This window comes from Saccostrea echinata, unplaced genomic scaffold (genome assembly GCF_033153115.1).
Source record: "Saccostrea echinata isolate AGI-Se365-2 ecotype Australia unplaced genomic scaffold, CSIRO_AGI_Sech_v1 ptg000009l, whole genome shotgun sequence".
NCBI lineage: Eukaryota > Metazoa > Mollusca > Bivalvia > Ostreida > Ostreidae > Saccostrea > Saccostrea echinata.
Window position 1 is genome coordinate 31,975,444 of NW_026889758.1, and position 9,114 is coordinate 31,984,557.

Below are 9,114 nucleotides of genomic sequence, written 5' to 3' on the forward strand. Positions count from 1 at the left end.
AAATGATACTTTCACCTTCTCCCTTGCATTCAAGAGGGACATTGAAGTTTTCTTTTTTAAAAAAAAAAAGGCCTTGTTCTTGTAAACAGTAGCTCTTTCAAATCATATATTCCTTTGGTATATCATCCACTTTAGGTTTCCGGAACTGTTTCAGTACATTATATAGATGACAAATGAAGCTTACAAAATTTCTTGAAGAAATGAAGTGGTATTTACAAAATTTGATGCATCCACACTTCCTCGTGCATTAAAACATCTAAAATGAAGTATTTATCCCTCCAAAAAAAACCACGCTTGAAGGTATACTATGACTTCATCATCAACTTAAACTTTCAAACATATTTTCTTTATAATACGTACTTTTAAAATTTGAGTTCAATTTCACGATACAAAAGTTATTCATATTCAGATTACCATAGCAGATTTTTCAATTCAACATACATCAAATGATATATGTCATAAGAAGACTGGTATGTATTTCCAAACTAGTACACCTCAAAACCCAAGGATAAGACAGACAGCAAAAGCAACAATTGCTGTGCTTACACTTCTAGGTAACTTCTAGTACAACTAGTATTAATTGTAACGGGGGCCATTACAGATGTTCCCCAAACGCTCCCCAACTCCCTTTTGGTGTTTTATTCCCTGTAAGCTTCATTAAATAAGGCAATCTAGTATATTGGTCCTTTTATGCATTGCACGGGCATGCATGTACATAATGACCATGTCAACATGTTTACACTTTTAATACATATTTATGTTCAAATTTTATCAAAAGATTAAAAAATTTCGGCTCTATAAAGGATATTTCTCATTTAACGCATTGCACGCCCGTGCACGTGCATGCATGTCCACGTTAAACATGTCATCTTGTCTACAATATTAATATATCTAAATATTTTGAGTATCAAAGTTTTTCATCAAAAAAGTATAAATGTTACAGCTATATCAAGTATATTGGTAATATTATGCATTGCATGCGCACGCACGTGCAAGCATGTGCAAGAAAACAATGTCAACTTGTCTGCACTTATGATATCTCTTCATATACTCAGTATCAAAGCATTTCATAAAAAAATACAAAAGATACGGCTATATTAAATAAAGATCATTTTATGCATTGCACGTGCGCGCATGTGCATGCATGTACATGTTGACAATGACATCTTGTCTATATTCATGATATGTCTATATATTCTCAGGATCAAAGTATTAGATAAAAAAAATACAAAAGATAAGGCTATATTAAATATATAGGTATTTTATGCATTGCACCTGCGCACACGTGCATGCATGTGCAAATAGACAATGTCTTCTTTTCTGCAGTTATAATAACTCTTTATATACTCAGTATCAAAGCATTTCATAAAAAAAATTAAAAAGATACGGCTGTATTGAATATATTGGTCATTTTATGCATTGCACTTGCGCGCACGTGCATACGTGTGCATGTTGACAATGTTGTCTTGTGTACATTTATGATATGTCTATATATTGTGAGTATCAAAGCATAACAACAAAAAATACAAAAGATACGGCTATGTTAAATATATAGGTCATTTTATGCATTGCACATGCGCGCACGTGCATGCTTGTGTATGTAAACTTGTCATCTTGTCTAAATTTATAATTTTCAAAAAAAGATTTAATGTTGTTCTTACATGTACTAGAAGTTATCTGCAAGAGTAAGCACAACATTTGTTACTATTGATGCCTGTATTTTCCAAGCATATTGAAATGATGCTGTTTTGAAATGCATACCATCCTTCTATCACATATAACATTTAATGTATGTAGAATTGATAAAGCATTTTTTGCTACTTTTTTCTTAGAGAAGGATGATAGGGTTTAGCGGAAAATTGGAAATATTAGAAAAGGGCTGTGCAGGATCAAAACCTGTTTTTGCAGTCCTTAACAATCTAACAGAATACATTCTTCATTTCTGCATCGCATTTTTGACCCTAAAAAATTCATAAATTTGGCACCTGTAGACAGTTACGCTAAATAATGTACAGATGATCCACTTGTGGAATACTTTTCTCCTACTGTACAAAAATTGAAAATACATTACTTTCAATTTGCTTAGGTGCAAGTGATCATATCAGTATTTACCATTGGTATACATATGAAAGGCACACACTTTTGGATAGACAAAAACGATTGGATATTATTATTATTCGTGCTTGAAGTTACCTAGAAGTTGTTCCTTTAGCTGTCTGTCTTATCCTTTAGAGGTATACTTGTTTAGAAATGCATACCATTCCTCTTATTACCCATAACACTTGATGTATGTAGAATTGAAGAACCTGTTATGGAATTCTTTTCTTCGAGAAAGATGATAGAATTTAGCAGAAAATTAAAAATATTAGAAAGAGGATGTGCATGTAGGAGAACTGCTTTAACAGTTCCTTGACAGTCTATCACAATACATCTATCATTTCTTCATCGTCTTTTTGATTATTAATAGAAATTCTCTGTAAGCATTTAAACTCTTATATAGGGAGTGTGGCACGCTAGGTCTTGGGTTTTTAAACTTGGCACACATTCCTATATTGATGTATGAAACTAAAATTCATAATAAAATGGTTGCTATGGTCAATGGTTACCATGGCACCCAACATACATTTTTCATGGCCTAAAAAAAACGCTAAATTTTGATGAAAAATGATCCTTTTTGACTAATTAAAAGTCTTTAATAGAACAAGATATTTACATGACTATCTTTTTGCCAAAATACATCATTTTAATAGTTCTTTAGATTATTTCTAGTATTTGAGTAACTTTACCTCATAGAAAAAATATACTCCATTTTTAAGTAGGATTTTTTGGGGAAAAATTGTAGATTTTAGGCTCTTTTGAAAAGCCTGATATAAAATTTTGCAGACATTTGGGAAAAAATAAATACATTGGTTTGAAAGTCCATATATAGTTCTATTAGAAACTGCAAAGACACACTTGGTATTCATATTTCGTTTTCATGTTACCATGGTTACAAACTTATGCTTTTTTTAAAGAATTCCAGACAAGGGCAATGGGTATCTACAATCAGTTTCCATATAAATACCTGAGTATTTTATAATGGATTAAAACCAAATTTAGATATATGGTACACAATAGCAAAAACAAAGAGAAAAATTAATTTTCATGACAAAAGGTCAAAGGTCAAGGTCAAAATGGCTTGATTTAGATGGAAATTTAAGGAAACTAAGCACATTTATTTTCTGTGTCATAACTAATACTTGTGTTTTAAACAACATAATTATGAACAAACAAATTACAATTCTGGTGGACAATAACTAGCATCACATGAATAGGTAAATACAGACAGGAGGTCAAAGTTCAAGGTCACAATGGTATATAAAATTTGCCTTTTTGTCCCCCACTTTCACTGAAAGTGGGGTTATTAATTTGGGTCTGTCTATCCATCCATCCGTCCTTCCGTCATTCTGTCTTTCTATAACACTTTCGTTTTGGCGCGATGTCTCGAGAAGCCTTTAAGCCTTTGCAATGAAATTTTACATAACAACTCCTAGTGGCCTAAGAAAGACCTCATTGATTTTAAGGTCAAAGGTCTATGTCCTGAATTCATAAATTCTGTCTGTTTTATCACTTTATTTCCGCGCGATTTCTCGAGAAGCCTTCAAGCTTTTGCAATGAAATTTTATACCACAACTCCCTATTGCCTAAAGCAGACCCCTATTGATTTCGAGGTCAAAAGGTCAAGGTAAAAAATGTATACATACTGTTCGTGTGTAAAACTTTCATTTCCGAGCGATATCTCAAGAAGGTTTCAAGCTTTTGCAATGAAATTTCATATAACTCTCAGTGGACCCGCCCGCCCCTCTTAAAGTGTCCCGTCCCCACACTACCACCACCCTCTGACCCCTATGACTCTAGATCCGTACATGCTCTTTTTTTTTCTTAAGCAGGGGACAAAGATTCTTTGAATTAACTTGTTAGTATTGCATTTATACTTGGATAATGTGACCTGACCTTTAATTAGCTTGATGCATACTGTGAAAATGCCATGAGAATGTGATTTAAGGTCATTTATTGCTAAAATAGTAGCCAAGTCATTTTGAAAGCCTTTACACTAAACATATTGAGTGACTTGTGCTACATGCATGTGTTGTTTTTCTAACATTTTATTTTACCTTATATTCAACACTCTGTAGTCAAAATGTGTTTTCCTGTGACTTTTTACAGAGAAATTGACAAAAAAAAAGCCTAAATCCATTTTACTTTGCAATATTATTCTTAAAAACTTGAAATTTAGAGACATTGATGATAATTCAACCCAAATATGCCTGGATTTTTCGTAATAGATCAGCTATTTCCAAAATTTAACCAATAATAATCTTTTTTTAAAAGCTGCTGAACCTGTTTGGATAATCTGTTTTTGTGCTTTCTTGAACTTATGTCGGTTGCTAAGTTTGAGTTGGTTGGTAAGCTTGATGGAATCGTACACCTTATGGTGTGTAATGTAAACATTATTTCTAAACTTTAGGCATTGAAAATGTTGAAAATAAATAATCTGTCCTTGCTTTCTTCCTACGGTTTTCATTTTTTAAAATGAATATGATAAAGTAACCAATGACCAGGACTTACCCCACCCCTTCCAGAAACCATGTAAAAGCACCTACCCGACATAAATTGGTAAGAGTCATTTGTGAGAAAATCACGGATCCCTTGTAAAACGTTAAGATGCATTATTTATAAATATGAAAGAAAGCGGTTCATTCATAAGTGATTAACCCCACCTTGCCCCCGAGGTATAGATTTTTTGTGTTTAATTTTGTTTTTTTTTTCTTTTGGTAGAAAGGGCGGGGGGGGTGCTTGTCAGAAATTTATATTTTCATAATTAATAACATACAGCTAGACAAATTTAATATTAATTTTACTGCTATAAAAGTTCAACCTAAATGTATCTTAGTCTAGAGAAATGATAAACTGTTAACTTTAATAATGATTCAGACATTTTATATTTCAATGCACCCCCCCCCCCCAAAAAAAAAAAAATTGAAAGTATAATTTTGACTGGTTGACAGGAATCAAACAAAACATTTTATTTTTGGCCTTAACAATTGTTTTTATTCTTTTTTTATTGGATAAAGACTTTTCCCTTAAAGAAAATTCCTGGATCAGCAACATTATCAATTTCTTTGTAAATGTTTTCAAAATCATTAAATAAAAAGTCCAAATCTGAAATATACACACATAACTTTTCTCTCTTTTTGTGATACAGATCAAGGAAAACAGTCGGAGGAATTAAAAAGGTTTGAGTTTTCTGTTACATCCCTCACTAAAAGCAGGGATTTTAAGTGTGGATTTTTTTCCTCAATAATGATGTTTGCCTAAATTTAAATATCCAATTATGAACTTCTTTGAACCATCAGTGCATACAAATTTGACAATCTATTTTCATGGTTGTGAAGGACAAATTATTTATTTCCAAGATGATCCAGGACAGCTGATTATTTATTTTCTGCTTCACTGAAAAAAAAGTCTGAGCAGAGACATATTTTTTTTATGTCTCTGGTCTGAAGAGCCAAAAAAAAAAGGAAAAGGTCCAAACTCTATTTCGTGTGTGTGTGTGTGTGGGGGGGGGGGGGGGCAGGCACTTATTTCAGTAATGATTTTTAAATCCAATATAGTTTAATAATAAATACTTATTATACTAAGAGTTAAAAAAATTATTAACGAAACAAGTGCATGGGGGTGGGGGTTGTAGCACTTATCAAGGATAAATTATTTATTTTTGTGTCAGTCGAGGGCAGATTATTTATTTTCAACATTAATTTTCAAGAAAAGATTATTAGTTTCTAAAATATGTCACCCCCCCCCCCGTATCAATGGTTGTCCCTTTAATGACAGGCATCAATTAAATTAAATCACATCATTCAATATGAACTTGATACACCAGTAAATTGTTGCCAAGCCTATTTTTTATCCAACTTTGAACTTCCAGTTTTGTAAGATCATGTAAATGTAGCTTGACTTTAATTATCTAGGTAAAATCAATAGCCTAGTTCTCTCACATTATAATTCAGTTTTTTTCCACATTCGTTTAAAAATAAACTGGCTTTCCAAAGCTGTATTCATTATTATATATCACTCTGACTGAGACACTGTACCTCTTCTTACAACCAATTCAATATAATTCTAATGTCTCAAGTTTATCTTTCATCCCCATTTTGAAACTCCTAAAACCTTGAGGCTTATAGGCTTGAATATCATGAATGTGTACAGGGCTGATTTCCTGTACCATGCGGTCTTGTACATTTCGCCATTGTTCACACATCAAAATTACTCTTTTGCATGCAGGAAAAATAAACAAAGAGGTTAAAATTAGTATGCACATTAAATAAACAGAAAAAAAATTGATTTTACTTGAAATCCAGGATATATGTTGACAATGTAAACAATTTCCAGTCAGTTTTGTCCAATGATTTTTTTTATCTCTCACACTAAAGAGCTCACAATTATCAAAGGGAGATAATTCAATTTTTAAATGAATGTCTGATATTTTAATCATAGATTTCTCATATTTATAGACTGAATACCAACAATGTTTTTAAATGCCTTTAAAAATTAGATGTCATATATCTTACTTCTGTGAGTAACATGAATTGAAGTAGCCGCATTTCATTAAATAACATCCCCAAAAATTGCATTTTTTCAGCAAAAATCAACTTTAGACACCGTTTCCATGGTAACTACTCAACATTCATATGATCTAACAATATTTTTTGGAGTAGTTTATGAGGTGGTAAATTCCAGCCAAATTTGAAAAAAAAAATCTGTGACTATGCGTGTCACGAAAGTTTAAGTGGTTACAGAAAATGGCTATTAACGTTTTAAAATTTCGGAACTGTAAACAGGTGCTCTAAATAATAACCAGATGATCCACGTTTGGAATAGTTTTCTCCTACTGAGCAAAAAATAAAAATCGTTCCATAAAAATAGATTCTTCCTTTTATGTTCATATAAAAAAAATAAATCTTATTGTGATTGAATGGAATCCTCGGTTTCAACCTGCACAGTCTTTTTCTAATACTTAAAAATTTTCTGCTTAACTCTACCATCTTTCTCGAAGAAAAGATTGCCATAACAGATTCTTTAGTTCAACAGACATCAAATGTTATATGTAATAAGAAGCCTGGGATGTATTTCCAAACTAGTACACCTCAAAACCCAAGGACAAGACAGACAGCTAAAGAAACAAATGATGTGCTTACACTTCTAGGTAACTTCTAGTACAAGTAAGAATAACATTCAATCATTTTTTTTCTGTCCAGAAATGTGTCCATTTTTGATGTATACCATTGGTAAATAACAAGGTAATCAAATGGAACCTTAGGGAAACTTTAAGGAATGTATTTTCATTTTTTGTACAGTAGGAGAAAACTATTCCACAAGAGGATCATCTGTATATTATTAAGCGTAACTGTCTACAAATGCAACATTTATGACTTTTTAATGTTCAAAAACGCGATGAAGAATCAAATGCTATATTAATAAGACAGAAAAAGTTTTAATGTTATTCTTACATGTACTAGAAGTTATCTGCAAGAGTAAGCACACTTCTAGGTAACTTCTAGGACAAGTAAGAATAACATTCAATCATTTTTTTCTGTCCAGAAATGTGTCCATTTTTGATGTATACCAATAGAGATTGTTCTTTCTGACGTATCCGTATACGTATCCGTATCCGTAAACGTATCGAGGTGAGGGAGGCATCTCGATCCCGATGTCTAAACTATTTACTATAATTTCCATCGTTATTTGTTTGGTTTTAAAGCAGCCCCATTCATTTAAGAATAGCATATAATATTTTTTTTCTAATAAAAAATGTATTAAGCTGCTGTAAACGTCTATCATTTCGCTGGAAAATTTCTTAAAAAATAGATGTATTTGTTTTCATTATATTATTTAAAACTTTAATTGCAATTTTGTTTAAAAACATTTATCGGGATCCCCCTCTCTCTCCTTTAACATCAGGCGTTTTATTGATTGATTCTGTAATTTACATTAGATGACATAAAATTAACCCCCCACCCCCGCCAACTCACACACACACACACACACACACACACAGTAAAATGCAAAAGACGTTGTATCCACACAATCAATAAAACCGTGTAGCCGTTTTCTAAAGAGAATTAGCTTCCAGACCCTTACCAGTATATGCTTAAAAATGCCAGTTCATCACCCCCTTCCCAGGGGGGAGGGAGGGGGGTTGAACTGGCATTTTTAAGCATATACTTTCATAGCGTCTGTTGACTTTCTTCATTCTTTTTTTTTTCAATGAACTAATTGACATATTCCTGTATGTCTCCCCTTCCTCTCCCGAGTTGAAATTGCTACTTTCGTGCCTATTCTCATACAGCTTGATTTTGCTTTATATTTTGTCCTTTCAGCAGCATTAACTTAAAGACTTCATGGCGACAAAAAATAGGTAATGAAATGAAAATGCAATTGTTAAATTTGATTTTTCCTTTTAGTTCTCTTGTTGTCGTACATGTGTATTATAATTCATGGTTTGATATAGAAACTGTTTCATAATATGGTATTCATTATCTTAACTCTCTTTTTATAAGAAAGAAAAGAATTATTAGGCTAAAAAATGCCCAAACAATAGATTTATCTATTTCTTCTATGCTACCTTGTCCTTCCAGCTGATTTTTATTTATCTATTCATTTATTTTTATTTATTTATTTATGCATTTTGGCCCAAAAGTGTGAGTCAATTCAGCACGCAGTTTACAGAATTGAAGAGAAGAGGCTGCTTCAACGTAACAGAAAAATAAAAAACACAGAATAAAGGATAAAATTTATACAAAACATTTAATTGATAAAATGTCAGCATTTTTTCAGAGTTTTGATCCCTCTTGTACACAAAGAATTACAGTCATCTTAATTTCAATAAATAAATCATTAAGTAAACTTTAGTCAACATGTATATAAAGTAATGTATAAGACATAAAAAATTTTCTCCTTTTATCGACAATTGTTAATTCATCCCCGACAAAAACTGCGTGTAATTGCATCACTTTCGGAAATGGTAGTCTTCCTCAAGCTCTCTGGAATATCGGATACGGCTATAACCTAACA